This window comes from Ciconia boyciana, chromosome 11 (genome assembly GCF_034638445.1).
Source record: "Ciconia boyciana chromosome 11, ASM3463844v1, whole genome shotgun sequence".
Taxonomy (NCBI): domain Eukaryota; kingdom Metazoa; phylum Chordata; class Aves; order Ciconiiformes; family Ciconiidae; genus Ciconia; species Ciconia boyciana.
In genome coordinates, this window is record NC_132944.1 from 10,447,465 (window position 1) to 10,468,503 (window position 21,039).

General features: G+C 40.4%; 1 protein-coding gene across 2 annotated transcripts in view; it reads right to left on the reverse strand.

Annotated features, from left to right (window-relative positions):
* The window catches only part of ITPR1 (inositol 1,4,5-trisphosphate receptor type 1), a 180,194-nt gene that overhangs the window by 135,612 nt on the left and 23,543 nt on the right, over window positions 1–21,039 (reverse strand). The gene's annotated exons all lie outside the window — the stretch shown is intronic.

The following is a 21,039-nucleotide window of genomic DNA, read 5'->3' on the forward strand; positions in this document are numbered from 1 at the left end:
AAAAATTATAGACTAGAGAGCTGGACACTGAATATCAATGCCTACTAAATCAACAGTATTCATGAATGCAACTAATTAAAAAGCAATGGCTTTTTGAACACATAACAAATTAGCATTTGACTCCACACAACATTGTTAGTGACTTTACAATAATAAACACAGCATTTTAGATGCACCGAAATTTACTGTGGGATAAGGCTGTCCTTCAGCAAAAACCGAGCAAGGTAACTTTATTCTAACAAGGAAGAGCAGACACACCCGCTCCTCACCCGCAGGGAAAAGTAGCTCGTGAGGCTCTGGACACACTGCCATGTCTCCGGGTAAATCAAGAACCAAAGCACAGACAACTCACAACATTACAAGCAAACACCCTCCAAAGCCACAATGGTAGCAAAGTGCCCCCAAAACTACCAAAAGACTAACATGAGAAACACACCTTTAAGTAAACATCTTAGGTACCAAAGAGTTCAGAATACACCAGTGTTTGTTTTATTTCTGCATGTAACCTCTTTGGTCTCCTTCAAAAAGAAAACTGCTACTCAAAAAGAAAGAAATATTTAGACACTGGATATACAGGCAGTTCCAAAAGGAAACATTTTCAGGAAAGGCCAGATTCATTTTCCAATCTCTGGTACAAGCAACACTGAGTGAAGATGCTTTGTGAAAACACAAAGCCAGAAGGGACAGCAACACAAGTAGAAAGAAAAAAAACACTGATGCATTGAATTAAAACATACCCCTTTTGACATCTAGGGGGTCAGCTTAAAGAATGTAAGAAAACTGGCAGCCTTCGTGTCGCTGAGATGTGGCACTGCGATGGATAACATGGCCCTGGATGGGCAATACACAGGGCTACAAGAGATATATGAAGACAACACCACACTGAGTTTCCTCAGACAAAACTGTTAAGGACAGAGAGTGAATATGCCAGGTAACCTTGAAAGCATTAAGGAACAGGTCTTATTTATGGACACCAAGGATAATTTGGACCAAGAGAAGGTACTTAAACTAAGGTAAGAATAAGCTCAAGAACCTTTAGAAAAAGTCAAAGCACCACAATGGCTCCTGGCTAGTAACAAATAGAAGCCAGAAAAAAACTCTTAGTGTCGAGGAGAGGGAAAAAGAAAAGAAAAAAAATCCAGGAGGAGAGTTCACAACTGCACACATTAATTTGAGCTAACCCAGGATCTCAAGAAAGCTATTGGTTTCAGTGAACGTTTTTACTGTCTTAGCTCATCTCCGTCTCTGGTCCAGCACGAAAAGAAATCCTGGACTGGAGGCAAACCTTGCCCAGCAGAAAGTCCAAAGGCCAACCCCCTCTCTCTCCCACAAGTACTGAAAAATCAAGTTTTACACACTACAAGGAGAACCATTTGTACTTTATATGAAAGGAATTCAGCCAACTAATGTCCATAAGAGGTGTAGAAGCATTTTTAAGTAAACCGCTGTGGCTTTAGCCTTTGTCCCAGCCTTGAGAGCTGTATTCTTAACTCAGGAAGCCATCCACTATCTCCCTTTTAACAGTTTCCATGATAAATCTCCCTGCGAGGCACTAAAGCACAAGTCTCAGAGCATGAACCCTGGGACATTCTTCCTCAAAATCTTCAGGTCCTTTCAGCGTACATTGGTAGCATTTTATGCCAGCAGTAAATCCAAGTGTAATTCATCTGCTAGCCACATTTCATTTTATTTTGACTGCTCACCCCTTGGATTTCATTTTCACATTTGCTTCTTCACTTGTTCATGCTTTTCCGGAATAAAGTTCCTGCTCAAAATGGGTCAGGAAGTGGGGGCAGGCAGCGGGGAATGGCTTGGACAGTCCGAGCACAAGAAGAACAAGAAAGATCAAATTTCAAACACCCTCCGAAAGCGTCAATGTTGAGCAGTATGGAAAGAATATGGTTGTGCTATTAGACAGAGCTGACATGACTGACCAGCATAATAATGGTCGTTTCCATTTAAGAATGTTTTGTGTGCATGTTGTAAGAAACAAGCCACCACAGCATCACGCAAAACAAAAAAGCAAATTTTTCAGCTGTTCAGGAGAGTAACTTGATTTTCAGCTTTTAAATGCATCTGACTTAAAGAAAACCCACATCGCCAAAAAATAAGATATAGGGAAGTTAAACAAATATTTGATAATATTATTGAAGTCTTAGCTGGAAGAACTGAAGAAATAGTAAAACTGAATTCCGTGCTTTAATTTTTCTTAATGCTAATGAACTGCTTGGGATCCCTTGCCTGAAATGCTTATTTCTTTCTTTCCTTCTGCACTGAGTGCCATCTTCCCAAACTCTGGCCCCACTGCCTTCCGCAGAATTGCCAATACCACAGGTTCACAAGACTGGCAGACCCTTAGAAAGCTTACATAGCTCATCCCTCCCTTCCAAAGGCAGAATTAACTATGCCTACTCCATTGCTGACATATCTCCTCAAGCCATCTATTCCAGCACTCCGCTATTTTTGTATCCAACCTATTTATTTTTACAATTTAAGCCATTACTTTTTTCCCTGTCCACGTGGGCATGCAGAACAGAACTTCTCCCTCTCCCGGCAGTATTTGCAGGCTCCTCTGTCCCACAAGTACCAAGAAGCAAGACTAATCAGTCTTGTTCCTGACCATTACCCTCCTCTGGATTTTCTCTAGTTGGCTCATATCTTTCTGGAAGTATGAGGTGCAGTGCTAAACAAGATACTTCACTTGAGGCTCTGCCAGGAAGTAAAATTGGAAAAAATAATTACTATGCCTTTTGGCAATGTTTCCTTTTATATATGCCAAGGCAGCAATTGCACTTTTTGTAACAGCACAGCATTGATGACTCCTATTTAAACTGTGATTCCTGCAATCCCCGGATCCTTTCCTACCTCACTGCCACGTGTGCCCATCCTCCTCCTCCCTGGATGCAGTCAACTAGGTGCAGTCTTTGACATATGCCCCGACTAAACTGCAACACCGTTTTTCAGATTGTTTCTTCAATTCTCAAGGTAATTCCGAATTAATTCCCAAATCGTCATCTTCTCTGTGGAGCTTGCAGAGGACAGCCAGCTGTGAAAAATGCAGTTACCAGCAGCGTGGCAGCAGACACCCAGTGCTACACTGGCAGCAGCAGACAGCGTCCATAAGGCGTGTGTTGCCACATGAATGTTCAGACTTCCAGGAGATTAGCTATAGATGGACTTGATCAGCACTACTTGAAGAGCTTAGCAAAGCAAAGATAAACGCAAAAAACCCAGATCTGCCTTAATTACAGGAAACACCACCCTGGAGCTGCATAGAGCAGAGTCATGCTGCTGAACTGTGCTGCACTCCCAGGCAAACAGAGTAAAACACCAGTGTCCACATCTGTTTTCTGAGACTGAAAGCTTTATTCCTTGCTTTCTGTTCCTAGGCTTGGCTTGAGTCTTTCACCTCACTTACTGAGGCCCTCTCCCTCTCTCTACTTTAAACAGTCACCATCCTTTTGGCAGGGAACCAGAGGTGCTCTTGCTGAAGCCTATCAAATGATGCTACTCAATCTGTCCAAGTTCACTCCGTCGCTGTACGCCACTCCCCTTCTCAGGAACAGAGCACAGAAGATGCCAACAAATCATGCAGCTAATTAAAATTTGGCCGAGTCCTCCATAACGTAGTCTTAGCACTGAAGATCGCACTCTGGTTGTCATTTTAAAAAGTAGATTATGCTGACAAGGTATATATATGCTGTAAACACAAGTGCTGCCATATATTGCCTCTGCTCAAATTGTCTGCAGCAGCATACCAGCGTGTTACAGCAGAGAATAAAACACTTCAAGCACTTCTAAAAAGCACAATATTCCAGTTTGACAGCACTGAAGAGTTAAGCTATGCCAGCACCACTGCTGAAACACAATCTATAGCTTTAGAGGTCAAAAATGAAAGTGGAAAATAGTCCCTAAACTAGTAAAACAGCCCCTTCCAGGAACAGCTTAAGAGCACTGTTTTACCAAATAAGGCAAGTGAGAGCTGGAAGCCAAAGCAGCAAAGCCATGCTGCATTAAAAAAGCCAGACAGCTGGATAATAGAAATGTGAATAAGCCAGCTTCACTAGACCGGATTGCAAATGGGAAGAACAAATGTTCAGCGACCATGAGCGGAAGCAGAGCCTGCCAGCAGAGGCCTGAAGGCATTTATCCCAGCCAGCAGGAGCCGACAGCACATTCTTACTGGAGTTCGTTTGGGTTTTTTTGTTTTGGTTTGGTTTTTGTTTTGTTTTGTTTAATGCAATGCTGTCATTCTAAATAGGCAATGGAATCACCATAGATTATGTCTGGAAAGAGATGCTGATGGGGCACTCCCATCACCTGAAGTGCTTGGCACCTGAGAGCAGTGAGCATGCAAAAACAAAAATCCAAATCCTAAAAATGGACTGTGTATCCTAGATTGACACACGTTTCACCTTGCTGTACAAAGCTGCCAATATACTACTAGATGAGGACAAGCACAACAGTGGAGCTGCTAAAGAGAATACTGTTCATTTTTCAACGCCAAAAAGAAACTGAGTTGGATTTTTTCTTTTCTTCTTTTTTTTTTTTTAAACACACACAGATGTCATTCACTTTATTTTAGCCTACTCTACTACTTCATTCTCTTCCAGAAAAAAGAAGTAGAACAAACTATAATCCATCTCTAAGGGATGTTTCATACAGGCTCCAAGTATAAGCCTTTTGGAGAAATAAACACTTTGTGTTAACTTGGTGTCTATTTTCCCATGGACACAGCAGCTTCTAGGACTCCCCAGTTTATCACAACTGATCATGTCCCTGGATAATAGACTGTAAGAGCGTGCGACAGGAACACCAAAACTTCATACAATAAATCAAGGAGTTAAAACATACCTGTAAAGGAAACCATCAGTTTCATTCCTTTAACTTCTTGTCCAACTATTGAGCAGACCAAGAAGTTTGTTTTTAGGTACTGTAATTTCATGTGACAACGCCTGCCTTATTTCCCTGAAATCCTTGAGACAAGAGGAACCAAGAAAGGCCATTATGCTGATACCACAGTAAGAACATGCAAGCCATGGACCTCAAGTCTTCGTATCCCTCTGTCACAAGAGCTGCACCAGCCAAAGCAGGAGCTCCCCTGCCCCAAGCTCTCCGGTGTGCCACTTTTGCAATACTTGGCTTTCTGAAGTTGCATTCCCTCTCTGCAGCAGTCACACCAACACTTACCAAAGCCAAGCAAGGAGTATCCACCTGTGTATTCAGTCCTGAATGCTGCTTGCTTCCTAAGACAATTTATTTTCAAGAACACAATATTTACCAGTCATTGAATTTCAAAGCCTATTAATTGTTGCCTTCTCACAGTGTGTGCAAATCAATGAATCCATTCATTTCAGTCCCCTCTCCTGCCAGCTGCAAAAAGATGATCAAATCTGTACATTAGTGTGGCATTTCAGTCACAGCTGGGAGGCCTTCACAGCAACACATAATCAACTGAAAAACAGGAGGGGAAAAAAGTGACAATTGAACTTTTACCTAGCCATCACCATGGCACTGAATTTTTTTCCTTAACATTGACGTGCTTTAAATCAGAATGCATTTTCCCAGCCTTTAATTGATCCTTGTGATGGAACTGTAATGAAGCCCTGGGACAGATAACAACAGTGCAAAGCATTTGCATTGCCAAGGGAAGCACTAAAAAGGACTATGCATTACCATCTCGCCCTCAAGGCATGACCATTGCCACCACAACATACATCCCTACCTGTATTTGTTTCTGAAAAGTCTAGAGAAAATAAATGTATTCAAACCACTTAGTGCTACATCCATTTTAAAAACTTCCTTTTCCATAAAGAACAATAATTACGTATTTTCAATGTTTTAAGCCATCTTTCAAGCTGTCTTATTGACATAATGATAACATATCAATCAGCACACAAGAAAGCTGGATTCAAAAGTGATGGATGGGCTGGTGAGAGCTATTAAATAACACCAGCTGCATCACTGTCTGAACACATCCTACACTCATATCCGCACAGAGTCAGCAAAGATAGTCATCTCGGATCACGAATACCACCTTTGTCTGTAGCTTCAAAGCAGCAATAACCTTCGCAGTTCAGAAAAATGCACTGAAGTCCTCTTTTAACATTGCCTGCTCCTGTCCCTTCTCTTCCTTCGTTTCAATCACTGTCCTTTTTTTCAATTATTATTTGTATCATAATCAAGTTAAAACTGTTTCCTGGCTGCTTGTGTAGGGTGGTCCTGCCCCTACTTCCAGATCCACGTCAGGTTTATGCCCTGATTTTCAGGATTTCAGGTTTCAGATTAGACTGATTTTCCTTTTCTACACCAGATCTTAGCATTCAGAAACAGCAGAAGCAACTAAAGAAAACCCCGATTATATCCAATAGATTTGATAATACCAATTTGCAACTGTTGGTCTGCAGAGTGAAATAGAGCAACAGTGCAGGCAGATGAAATCCTTTGGTGGGGGGATGCCAGGACAGCCTGAAATGGCAACTCACGGTCAAGGCAGCCCCACTCAAATTTGATCCCACGGACCAAATAACACTTCAGAGGCAGGACCTAACCCTGCTGGTTTCACAGACATGATGGAGTGTTTTAAAAATTACTGCAGCTCTCCCCTGCTCCACTGTAAATTTAACAGCCATTCATAAGAACTACATCAACAGTGACGTCTGCACAGTGTCTTTTCACCCGTTATGGTGCCAGTTGCTGTTTTCAACGACTAAAAAATGGCCATTGGCACCAACAGCAACAAGAGCACTCAATGCACAATCCCATGCCAGCTCTCCCATGGAGGAGGTCTGAAACAATGCTTTCTAGATTTATGACTTCAGAGGAAAATCGCAGTAGTAAGAGGTAGCACTTGACTATTTCACTCACCTGTAGACCTCAGGGATAATTGATACCCACAACAGATTTAACACATGCTTTTGGAAAAACAAGTACATCAGCTTCTTGAACCAACAAGTGACTCTGGTACAATAAACTAGACATGAATTATGAAAGATGGATTGCAAGTATTCTTGATATTAGAGATGCTCAAAAACTAGATGCTGCCTTGGACTCAAGAAATAAAGATTATGTCAGATCACAAATGAAACCCAGACACTGATGCTATCCAAAGGCTTAATCATGGAAAGTGACAACTGTACTGATGAAATATCTGGACCTTATTCAAAAATAACTGATACAAGTGGAATAAAAACTCCCCTCAAAACACCTGAGGATATGTGAAACAAAAAATTAAGTGACAAAGATGTGAAAAGTCGATTATTTGTAATTTCCTGAGCTTTTAGATCTGGATGAGCACTTGGGACTTTCCTCATTGACTTTCAATTTTAATAAGTCACTCACCATATGAAAAGGAAGTGACTAGAAGCAGTGGTTTAAATTTACTTGTCTACCATGTCTCTGGATTTTTAAAAGGTGAACTTCAAGTTACCGAGCACGTCTTCTATTTGCCCTTTGGAAATATTCAAAAAGCCTGCTACTTTTCAGTTCAAATACACGAACTGCACGTTAGATATATTCAGGCACAAATCCATTATTTTCTTATTAAAGATCAGAGCAGTAACGATATTACACATTAAGTTAAATACAGAACTTTTTTAAGAAAGATGGATTATAAGACTTAACCAAAAGATATTGGCTGGTACAAACTCATATTCAGTGAATTTTATTTCCATGATCTTTGACTGTTATAGAAACAGAGAACTATTAAAGACCTTAAGTGGTCATTAGTGCCTTGCATCCTCCTGTGGTGTGGCAGCACAGGAGCGCTTCTGCTAGGCAGTTTTCCCCTCTTGGTCATTCAAAAAGCTTTGAAGGCTTTTACAAGGTGAAGCCATTTAAAGTATGGTTGAAACACTACAAAGACTTAATATTTAAAGAGAAACAGATGAGCTGCTCAAGGAAAGCGTTGGAGAATCGTGTGCACGGTGTAGCAGCAAGTTTCTGAGCCAAAACGTTACTATGACATTGTGAGAGTAACCCCTTTTTTAAAAGGAAATACTAAGGCTGGAAGTGTGATGGCAGGTCACAGCACACGACCTGCCAGAGTAAGGATGTAACAAGAGTTTTTGTATTCCATCCTCAAACTTGCACTACTACAAACATTGCCAAATATTATAATTTTCATGCACATTATCTCCACTTCTTTACAATAACATGTCTTGAAAATCGTCATCAGATAGCCCACACTTTCAGACAACCCACGTTTGGGGACACAAATGACCGCTAAAATCAGAAAGCTTTCAGCCTTCACTCGAGAGCTGCTTGTGGAATACTAATTAACTTCATAAACCCCAACCTTATTCCAGAGAACAAGTTTTTCTTGTCAAACATCCCCACATGGTACTTTCACTAATAAATACATCCAAATAACTGCTGAGTAGAAGCCTTAAGCCATATGCTTGTTATGTATACAAATCAACTTTTTTTTTTTTTACTAAAAATATTTAAACTGAGACTGCTGATATACTAACCGTGATATATCAAGGATGGATCCTTCAGTTCAGCAACAGAACACCCTTTTGCTCTATTCTAATGAAATCTGATGAAGAAATCATCCCTGCAGTCTCCATTTTGTAAGGTCTATTAGATTTATGATGAAAATTTTCAGAAATCATTGGAAAACAGTAACAAAAATGGGTCAAAATGATTGCAACACAGACAGAGGTGCCAGGCATGCAGAAAGAATATCACATCACACTATCTTCCTTGATCTCTTGGTACTCAGGACTTCTACTTCCTAATGCATGGAAGCGGTTGAGAAGCACTTCTTTTATCAAACCTGTACTCAGTCATTCCCACAAGTGACCACTGCGTTACATTTACAAAAAGATAATATGGACAGAAGCAAGCAGGAGGAGTCATCCAATTCCAATAATGGTATCTTGTGTAATTCCACCATTACGTCCAGTCCTGCACTATCAGTTTGCTGCTCTGTAGGGATATGACCAACAGGAAAAAGCTTCCAAAGCTATGGCAAATCTTAGCCTCAAACAGCACACAGCTATCCGAAGTGAAGTGTAGGAACACCTGACCTCATGAGAACAGACAAACAAACGTTAATACACACACACACACAAAATCTGGCCAGGTCACAAGCATATTTCAGGTAAAGGAGTGTTACTTAATTATCAGCAAACTTATTGTGCTGGCTAGATTAAAAATTTGCAAAGCACTTTTTAAAAGGAATACAGTTGTACCGCACATCCTTGAAGTGCGACATCATTATAAAGCAGTACTTGTTTAAACAACGCATGCAGGCGCACGAGATTGCCAAGGCACTCTTGACTGAAAACAAAGGTCCATGAAGTCCACCATGCACGTTAGCTCTGTAAGCTCTTCTCTCCCAAGCGGTGCAGAGAAAGACAACTTCCTCTCTTTAAAAGACCCACCCTTCCCTACACGCCTTCAAAGCTCTTCCATAACGAACGCATGCAACGCTTGACAGCAAAGTTCCTAGGACTGTTCGCAAGAGCAGACTTCATGCATTATCCTCCCCCAGTCTTCCTCCCAGCGTGGCCCTAAAGCAGCTGGTTCCTGCCTACTCCCACCCCACGCTCTCCTCCATGGCAACGCTTCTGTGTACCAACAGGGAAATACAGAGAAAAATGAATAAGAGATTATTTGTGTCCTCAGATCTAGCACCAGCATGATGCTAGTAATCAAGGATCATTGCAAAGCAAGATGTCCACTTCAGCAATTCAGTCAGTTGCATAAATTTTAGTCGAGAGGTTGGACTAGCTCCATTATGAATCTAAAAAGCCCAACCTGACAGCTGGTTGTGCCACACACTTGTAAGCATAGAAAACCCACACAGGATGCTGCCTGACGAAGCTCAGACTATTAAAGAAGTCGTCCTGTAGATCACTATGTCTTATGGAAGGGTTACTCCACTAAACACCTTACTTTCTTTATCATCACTAGTACCTGGTTGCTATCATCTATTCCTCCTACCACCCTCAAGCTTCTATCCACTAAATAAGGATAAAAAGATGCATTGCATCCCTACCACACTGAAGGACAGATTCACACAGTTCCTTCCTGTACAACCTACTACTACTGTTTTATGTGTATTTATATAGGTTTTGCTCAAAAATGCCCTTGATGTGTTCAGAAACATCTCTCACCAGGCCACCCAGCTGATTCTTCAAAAGCTCTGTCCAGAACCAACTCTCTCCAAGCCACCCCTACCATTCCCAAGCAAAGAGCTTGAGGACGTAAAGCACAGAACAAGGCAGGTCCTGTCCTCAAGAACATGTAGTGCTTTACAGAGGAACACAGAAGAATTTATCTGAGGGTCACAACCAGAAAGACAAGATGTACATATTGATGCATGCAAGGATGTCCATGGACTCTTCTGAAGGCACCATCTGACCAGCACGCAGATCTGAAGAGGCCAAAGCACGGTAGGAGGAACTGTCCATTTCTTCAAGTTAACTGATTCAATCCAAAAAATATCCAAGGAACTCATTTTCAGTCCTTCAGCAGAGATCAGAATAATCCAGCACTATACTGCAATAAACATTAGACAGCACTGTTTCTGGAGCAGTCACTTTCAAATGTGGGGGGAAAAAAAAATCTAGATAAACTTACCTTTGCATTTGCAAAATAATAAATATTTATAAACAAATGTTCTCCTTTCTACTTACCAATATCAGGGCATTATGCCTTTACACTTCTTTAAAAATCTAAATATTTAAAGTATGTTTAAAATTAGCATAGTGCAAAAGATACTTCCAATAAAGTATCCACCAATAAAAACCACCTTTGGAGGTGGGAGAAAATCTTAGGGCTTCCAATATGAGCCACATGCTAACTGAACAGATATTCAAAGTAGCTGAGTCACTGTGGTTTTCTGAAATGAGCCTTTAACCACGACTTGAAGGAAGGAACACTAAGGCACTTCAAAATCTCCGAAGGATAAAAGTTTTTCTTTTAAAGTTACTGAGTTTTTAAGTCTAAGGCTGCAACTCATTTTCCTGACACTTATTTTTCCCTTTTCTTTTCTCCTTTTTTTTTTTCTTTTTTTGTGTACTTTGATGTCTAGTTCCCAACACAGTGTTTAAATTTAATCCTGTATTAGCCATAATTTAAACCCTGCATGAATATCACATTGCTCTTTAGAGTAGTTAACTGTTTGGGATCTCAGACTGCACTGTCTCAAAGGTGGTACTTTAAGTCAGGACTCAACACTTTTGCATGTGTAGCAAGCAAAACAGTCTGTGGCAATGGACTTGTGTAACTAATCTGAGGTTTTGGTAAAACCTCAAGGTCTTCCCCCCCCACACCCCAAACTCTACAATTAGCACCCCCTCCCCACTACCTCCAGTTGTGGTTTTACAACTCTGGTAGCAGCAGGGCCATCAAAGCAATGACCAGGCTCACTGGACTTACAAAACCACAGAGCATACAAACAAATCCAGTAGTTTCTGCACAGAAAAGGTACAATAAAGAGAACAGAAAATGTAAACATCGGGAGTACCTGAAAGGAAAGTAAGGTCCAGCAAGAGGGAATTAATTTTGCATGAGAAGCAGACGGCTCCACTCAATCCCTTCCCAGTTATCAGACAGCCGCATTTTAGGCAGGAACAAACCTCAGCGAAGGATCACAAAGACCCTCAAATACAGCACAAATATATGCAAACTATCGGTTATGAAAACTTTAACACAGAAAGCTGAAAGAAAGAAATTTCTGCAAACAGAAATCCCCTCCCTCCCGGAAAACAACAGAAAAAAACCAAACTTTTTCTGACAATTTTTTTTCCAAGAACTTTTACAGTTTTCCCCACAGTTTTGGTTTGTGTTTCTTCCTTCTTTCAAACTGCAGAAAACTGTAAACTTCAGTATTTTAATATTCTTTTCAGTAAATGTTTATTGGAGAAGTTACAAGAATAAAATATTTTATCCAGTTTTATTCTGAACATTCAGTTATTCTCACCAATGTAAAGAATAAGAATCCCATATGAACTCCCCACCTTCTCAAAAGCCTGCAAAGGGCTCTCCTCTTCCCCTTGCGCTACTCCCTCTCCCCCATCCCTTCTGCTTCCCATTGAATGGATGCTGGCTTGGGGTGCAGAAGCAGCACAAGTGAACTGTGGTACCCCTCTGGAAACGCACTGCCATGCCTGCCATCACGTCTGTCTCACTTCCCGTACCCCACCTCAACAATCATCCAAAAACACTACCCTATTTTAAGGGCAGCTTCCTCACAGTCCTTGATAAATTTGACTGCCACTGCAGGCTTGGTCTGAAGTCATTCCTCAGGCCAAGTTCACACCGACTGAAATGAGTTTAGCCTCAACACAGCTGCAGGGTTTCCCCTCAATCAAACATTTCGTAGAGACAAAGCACTAATTATTCACATTTGTTCCCTTTATGGCTTCCTCTGCTACCCACATGCCTTCAAGGTCTTCAAAACTACTGTTTAGCGTTGAGGATTGTGAAGACTGAAAAGCTATGGCGATGGCTGCTGACCTTTCAAGGTAACTTCAGCTAAATACTAAAAACAAAGAACTATTAAAACACCCGCTCAACTTTTGCATCAGATAAAAATTAGAAATTAAGTGTCAAGCATAATATTAAGGTTAAAAGAAGCAGATCTGAAACATTAGTGGATATTCAGCACAAAAGCTACTACGTTTAAATATAAAATCCCCTACATATAGTATACTCCCTTTTCTTTTTATTTTTTTATATATATACACACACAAGCCAACCTGTAAGGAGACTGTAAGACAAATAAGCTCTTAAATTCCAAAGAGTTCTCTGCAAATTCTGATCCCAATGCAGAATTATCGTCTGTCAAGACTCCCAAGTCTCCACAAAACACAAAAGCTTTAAGCACATGACTGATAGCATATGGAAAAAATATATTTGGAATTAAATCTTGTAGATCATATTTGAAGGATCTTCTCCTCATTGTCATTCTCCATGACCAAGGCCATCTGCCTGACAAGGAGTGGGAGGATATAAATTCTTAGCTTATTTTAAAGCTTGTCAATGATAACCAAGAATTATCCATAAAAATCTATATTGCCTTCAGATTTTACCTTCCAATCCCTAAGACACTATCTTGTAGGGTGCTGTCATTCCTATTTAGAGTGTATACTTTGCAGCAGGGAAAGATTATTCTGCTATGGATTGCTCAGTACTGAGCGCATGCAGGGCATGCAGTCACCACCCTGTTTCCATAGCTAAATGCTCTTACAGCAACCGCACAAGGTACAATTCTTGTTTCCCAGAAAAATTTGATAATTGAGTTACTCTTGTTCTTATCACCTTTCTAGTGTCAGTTTGTTGTGATCACATGGGTACAGATAATTATTAGCAAATAATCGAAAAATTTAATCAATATGTAAAGTGCACTTTTGAAGGACAGAACTAAATAAGTCAACACAACCCCCAAGAGTTGTACGTATGTATACGCTCCAAAAAGCGCCTTTGCTTAATATTGATGTAAAGACATGCGCAAGAAGTCAAAGGCACCTGGATGCTACAGACAAGAACATCTAGTTAAATTAACAGAAAAATGCTGTAGCTGAGAAAGTCATCTCCTGTGCTGTGCCATTCGTGACCCAGCAACACCAGAAACCCACCACTTGGTTCCTCAGCCTTTCTCTGAAGCCTTTCTCTGAAGCCAGTCCAAACTTCCAGGCTGGACTGGTGGAGCATTTGCCAGATCAGTACTGCAACTTCTGCTTTTTGAAGGTGTTTTGAAAAACACTCAACTAAAACCCCAGCTCAGTCCTCTCTTACTCTAGTCACGTTCAGTATCCCAGCATCACCAGGCTCTAACAATTTCACTTCAGAGGTTTGCAGTGAAGGGATTAAACTTTTCCTCTTTCCACATAAGTACTGGTTACATTCTAATAATACTAAGATTTATTCTTGTTTCTTCAAAAATAAAATGCAGCTTTACGGCATAAGGAGCAGTCACGGACTGGAATCCCTAACACAAACAAGTCCTTTTGTACTGAGCCCCCACCCTGGTCCTAGAGACTGGGGGCCACCATCAGCCTGAAACGCTGCTCCGTGGGGTTGTTTGAAGTTAACTGGTGCTGGATGGAGATCATGCAAAGCTCTGAAGGAGGGGGGGGAGGATTTTTGTAGATATAGCTAAGAGTTTTTCCTTTTCAGGATGGCTGCTCCCTCATCCAGCTCTCTCACTTCCTCATGCCTACAAGTTCTATGTTTATTTTTTCCTTGTATAATTTTTAACCCCGACGAATAAAAGGGCTGACATTCATTAAATACAAGGTCTAAGTGCTACCAGATTGCTTTTGCATAGCAAAGCTTTCTGTATCCTTATTAAAATCTGACTCGAAGATAATTTGCTCTAGTTAAAGCAGGAGAGGATATCCTGTCGCAGCGTTTTCTAGCAATGTCACGGCTTCTCCACTGTCAGTAGAGCTTGGAGGTGATTTCTTATTCTAAAAATCTGACAGAGCTACAGAAAGACTCTTCAACCAAAATACAAGGAGTTATGTTTTCATTGAACTTGTGTATATTATATAATCAAAACAGATGATAATTGCCAACACTGAGAACTCAATACTGATTATTTTCACAAATTAAGTATGAAGGAAGTGTTAGTTCTAACACATAAGTAACTCTCTTACTTGATTGAATAATAAGTTGTTCATTAGAATAAAATATTTGAGGAACACTGCATTTAGTGTCAGTCAATCTGTAATGGCTATTCTAGTGTTTGAAACATTCGCATGAGACTTGCCAACCTAAACGCTTTGACTTTCACAGCAAGGTAACAGTATTTAATAAGAGCTAACGAGCTCAGATTTCTCAGCATCTCTGCTAGGCTGCATCCAGACCAGCACAAATGGCTCCATTACCAGTTACCAGCTGGCAGAAAGCCTCCACCTGAGCTTCCACAAAATTACGCCAAACACTGCATGCATTTTGTCCTTTGCTATGACCACAAAGTCAGAAGTTTAAAAGCAAGTGCAGTGCATAAGAAACAGCCTCCTACGTATGCCAGTTGTTCTTTTTTAAAAGCAAATGAGAAAAATCAACATAGATATGTTTACAAACAATACTTTTTCTAGGTGAGAAACACAAGGCTTCTTTATACTGGTTGCATTTGTTAGGGGCTACTAAATGCTAATCCGGGATTTTTGTAACTCCCTACACCCCAGCCAGTCAGTTGTCAAGCAAGGAAACAAATTGATATTTTCCAGTTAATTCCTAAAACCAGTAGGTGCTTTTCAAGACTGACCTCAAAGCAGCAAATTCCTTTCTGGATTGCAAAAAATGCAATGCAGTTTTCGGAATCGAGAACCTTAACCAGCAACTCACTTGTTTCCTAGCATTTGGATCACAAACTTTAAAGTTATGCAGGAAAGACTGGAGATTTTTACACTGACAGGTCCCAAATCACAAGGAGCTTGACAGATTAGCCATGGCACCTTAATCTCCACCCAGCAATATGAAGAACTCAGCTGGAGGTGCTATTAATGCATCAATAATTGAAGAAGAGAAATCACACTCAGGTGTTGACACATTAAGTACTATACTTCATCTTGAATGATGAATCCAGATTCTACAACAAGAAGGACAGGGTATTCAATCTCCAGCAGCAATGTAGGAATAGAGGAAGATTCAAGTGTCACAGACTGCTCACTGAAGACAACTGGCAAGGTCTGGCTTTGGTAACAGCACATTTTTATGGCTGGCTATGCTGGCAGCCTTACCGTTTTTCTTCTGACTACTCTCAAACAGAAGTACTTAGAGCATTACTTCCCTGAGCTTACAGCTGAAGAGATACCACCACTTTAGTCAGGAGTCTTGCTTGGTGAAGAACAGGCTACCCAGAAAATGAGAAGTGAAATTATTTAACTTCTGGGTTGAGGCTGGGTTCCTCTTTCACTAATGACTTCCACGCAGCACTTGGACACAAGTACCTGTTAAGACTTCCTCAGTACAGGTACTTTGCACATTTACCTCTTGTGTTCTTAAGTAAATGACCTAAATTGAAAATATTTTTGAACTGGAAGTCCCTGAAAAATATAAAGCCTTATTTTTTAGGTAAAGTAAAATAATCTAAGCTTTTAGTATAACTTACTGCTACTACAAGCAGCACAGAACTTCACTCTATCCTAAAAGCAACGGAGAAGCGAGAACCTACAGAACAGACTCTCTGAAGAGTTAGACATGCACAAGGTCCTCAGGGGTGTCACACCACACTTACCTGCTCCCACTGAAAACTGAAACACCTTATGATCACACCAAGTCAAGGGGTAAGAGGAAATCAAATTTGGTCACATAAAAACGTAAAGGGGAAAAACTTGATAACAACGTTCACACCTCTGCCAAAGTAAAACCTAGGTATGGTTTCCTAAAGTTTACTGGGGAAGGCAGCTGGGTTTACAAGGCAGAAAAAATGCAAACCCTGAAGCATAAACATGCTAATCCGAATCTGAATTGGAAGATCCAAGAATATGGATCGCACCTTCCTGTGACTGCGTGCTGTATCAGGAATCAAAAGCTACGTGTCGCAGAAGCAAAACCAAGAGAGCCAAGAAGATCTGCTTGACAGCTCAGCTATGCAAGTGTCAACGCATTCAAGGTGAAAAACGTTTTCCTGAATAAAGCTACGCTGCATTTGTCACCAAATATTTGTGCTTCTACATATCCAGGACAGTCCAAAGCTAAGTCTCAGGGAATTCACTAAGTGAATTACAGTTGCTTTTGACTAATTACAGGCCCTTTTAACCTTAACTGCAAAGCACTGTCAGAAGAGGTGAGGATTCATTAGTAACTCACTCTAGCTAACAGAAATAACAAAAGCTACCACCAAATTGGTAAGCATAATTCAGATGCTCCTTGTCTAAATCTTCTTCCCATGTATTTGGTATCTCTCAAGCACCAAGCAGTAAGGGAACACTGCTCATCACTGCGTGAGATACAGCAGGCAAGTCGGGATGGAGAGCTGGATGACAAAGGCTCTCGTCCTGGCACTGCCAACAAGACACCAGCAAAGCTGTGTTTCACTAGCACGATCCTGTACATCAGACTTGTAGAGAAGGCAGTTCAGCTTCCTTAGCTGCAAGCTACCATTCAAGACCTACAGTGAGAAAAATTCAGCATGTTGGTGACTCCAGAAAGCTACATGGGCAATATGGTTCAGCCAGGCAGAAACACTGAACCAGCTGAATGAGAACTTAAATTTCAAACAGAAGTAACAGACAGCTCACCTAGCCTCCTGCCCCAAATATGCGTATTACATATTTTTTTCTTGTATTAATACTCAAATAACCAACTTGCACATAAGAAAACCTGATAATTCATCACAGTTCCCATATTGCCAAGAAACAATCTTTGACTCTAGGTTACTACAGTTTGATAAAATCTCACCCAAGGCTAGGTCAGGGAGCCTCATGCATAATAAATGCACTCTCAAGTCAGGTGTTCTGGACTGATGGCAATATTTTACACACCAGACCTTACCAATCAGCCCCCCTCTGAACCTCTCTCCTAAGTTCCTCAATACTTTAGACAACTGATGAAAAGCTGAAGATGTCTGGTACCTAATACCTGGGAGACTGCTTCCCTCACACACAGTTTTTTTCCACAAACTTCATGACTTTATCCATCTGCTTCAGTATTTGCATCCTTCCATATGAGTAAGACTCCTTCATCTGCAAAGCACTCAGGCTGTACTAACAAAAAGCACAACACTAGCTCTGAAGTTTATTTGAAGGTCCTCTGGAAGTACTTAGTATTGATGAGACTCACCAGCATCTCAGTCTTCCCAGCTTACAGAACAGACTCTGAGAGCTTTTAAAAGGAACAGAGCAAAGTAGATTGAGTGCACAGAAGAACACAACAGTTGACCTACCCTAAATATTAAGCAAGCTGCAAATTTTAATAACTTTGCTATATTAAAAGATATGCACCAGTGTCACCCCACCCCCACAATTCATCAAGGCATTTCACTCCCTTGGGCTCTTGTGACTAAGTATAATATTTCATTAAATATCCTGTTCATACTGGCTTGTGTACTAGGGAACACACTAATTTTAGAAAACTGATTAGCTAGTTCTTTCTAACCGAATGTTATTGTAGCTAAGGTCAGATTTTGCACTGAAACTATGGCAACAAAGCCACAGTATTCTTTTGTCTACAAGGTTGGGGCTAGGTTTATTAACAGTACTGTTCTACTTAATAGCTAAGCACTGCTTTTTGGCAATCCCTCCCTCGATCCTACCTGAAATACCCTAAACTTTCCACAAGGGAAAAAGCTCAGACCTGTGAGAGCTGTTGAGAAAGAATTAGCATTCAAAAAAGCACTTAGCTTATTTCTTCATTTTTGGGACACGGTCACTACACCAGCACATTTCCCCTGTTGTCCTGCACAGTATGTCTCATCAGTACAGAATTACTACCCACATTTTTTAGATGGGTAAACAAAGTGCACAGATCACAAAACTTCACACTAGGAATTCAACTAAGTCCCCCCTCATTCTGTTGCAGTACCTTAACCAACAGATAGCATTTTTCATACAGCATTCCAGTTATGCATATTAATGGACCCTGTCTATTTCAAAGGGGCTTTGCTCTGCCTTCATCTAGATGCAAAACATCCGAGATTAAAGCACTTTAAAACCAGAAGTTGGCAGACAGCTGTTTGACCACAGTACTCTCAGTACAGACCAGCATGCAAACGCAGCCTAGCCAATCTTCACAGCCTGTGCCTTGTATCCCAAACAGACCCATCTCCTCTTCTTGTTCAGTATCGACAACTTTTTAACACCAAGTTAAACAGACACTCTTGTGATCTCTGCCATACAGACCTTTCCCGTTATGGTCTTGGTACCCCATCACTAGGATACAGCGAAACCATGATAAACCATCTCAGTTAAACCAATAATTATTTAGCCAATTGTTTATCCAATGTTTCAGCAAAGCACATCGGCATCATGGAGTTGGGATGTGTTGAGGATGTCCTGGTGCTTCAGTACGCACAGCCACCAACTGGACTACAAATTTGTCTTGCTTAATAGGCCAGTAAGGAATCACACTGCAATAGACATGGCAAATTAAAGAAAACCAGCTTTCCGATTCACTCTCCATGACAATACTTACCTTCCTCTGTAAAAAAAAAAGCTTCCCTTTGGTTCCCACGTCCAATCACTACTGGATTTCAAAGCAATGCAGGCTACTTTTGCACATTTAAATAAATTACAGGACACAGCAGCTACGCAAGTTAGAGTATAACACCTATTCTCCAGCTGTGCTCATAACAGGAAAGCTCCAATTCCTCCTCTGCTTGCTAAGATAGCGAGCCATATAAGTAATCGTTGATGAGCCTGGCACTACCACAAAACTTGTAGTTAGAAATGTTTGGAGATGAGGTGTTCATGATGTTCCTCTGAAGTCAGCAAGGGCCAGCAGAGAAGGCTGTGTACGTTGCCTACCATCTCACCTGCAGCGAGGAAGGAGGCTTAGGTGTCCTCATGTAAGTGGTGCATCAACTCTTGATTAGGACTCTCTCTCTCACGGGGTTTTCCAAGCTTTAGCAGATATAAAGCACATTTGTCTGTATGAAAATGCAACACTTCTGACTTTCCAGTTTTTTGAAATATGTAAATGCCACGGTGACAATTGTCTATAACATCTGCTTGTACGTAGGATGCAGTGGGCCAAAGATTCACATTTTAGAGACAGTGCTCAGGATCTCTTCATCATATAAAGGGCAGCAAATTCAAATGTGTACTAGCAGTTGGCAGTTTTCTAGTACAGTTCTATAAATACTGAGAATCATACTAAAGGATTCCTCATCAAGGCAGTGAAAGCGTATTTTAGATATTTTATCTATATCCTAATTCAGCAAGATTGAAATATTTTTCCTACTCAAAATGACCAATGATTCAATTTTAAATAAAAAAAAAATTATAGGCACAACATTAGACTGTATTTTTACCATTTTTCTCTTCCATCATACCAACCCAAAAGTTTATTTTGATTTTACACTAAATCATTATGTTAGACCTCTTTTTGAAAAGGGGCTAAGAAGCATAATTTTTTCTTTTTATGGTGTTTGACCATAAAACAGAGAAGTTAGTTTAATAGGTATTTACTATTGTTGTCCCACTTCCTACTTTTGGTATTCAGCATGTGCATTTTAATCTGTCTTGGACATCTCAAAACTGAAAAGGAATCACTTTTCTATTGCAAGTGATGTACTTCTCTTCAAGACCACAATGCTAAGCTTTGAACTTAGCACTCAAGCACTCTCAAAAGTTCTGCCTCCTGCATGAAAAAGGAATCCTGCTATTTTATCTGTTAATACAAGGTTATCAGAGTGAAAAAGGCCATATTTTAGACATTTGTTTAAATAATCCTTAACAGAATCTAAGCATCTTTAATTATTAATATACCCAAACATTCCACCCGCATTAGAAACTCCGTGTTCAAAGAGAAAAAGGAGCCTAAACTCAGCCATGCAGCCCAGATCTATCACCCCTCTTCTTCTCCCCATCATTCCAGGAATATGCCCTCAAACCTCTGCAAAACACCCACTCGAACTCATCTAATGTATGCAGAAAGTCATACAACTCAGACTATTTCACATCAAAGTTTAAAAAGCAATCTGAGCTGATGTAATTGCTTTCACCAGAGTAGATTTGGAAAAGTATGCATGGAGAGCATATGGAGAGCAATAGGATTTGAGGCTACACACTTACCTGAAGCTGAACAAATGATACTTAATGGCTCATACTGCAAAAAATTCTTCTTGATGAGTACAGGGGATGGTATTGAACTATCTTACCACCTAGAAAGTGCACTTCTATATGCTGCTAATATTTTTCCAAAACTAACAGGGAGAGGTATCTGGGTATTTGTTTTAGTTTGTTTTTTTAATATTCTGAAGTGTTTGGGAAAACTATGTATGTGACCCTTCAACTGAAAATTCCCTTAATCTCAGTTCTAATGCCAAACTATAAACAAGCTTCCATTGGCTAAATAAGGCTAAATAATCCTGTATGTATGCAACATAACTCCATAGCCTCTATCAGTACTGCA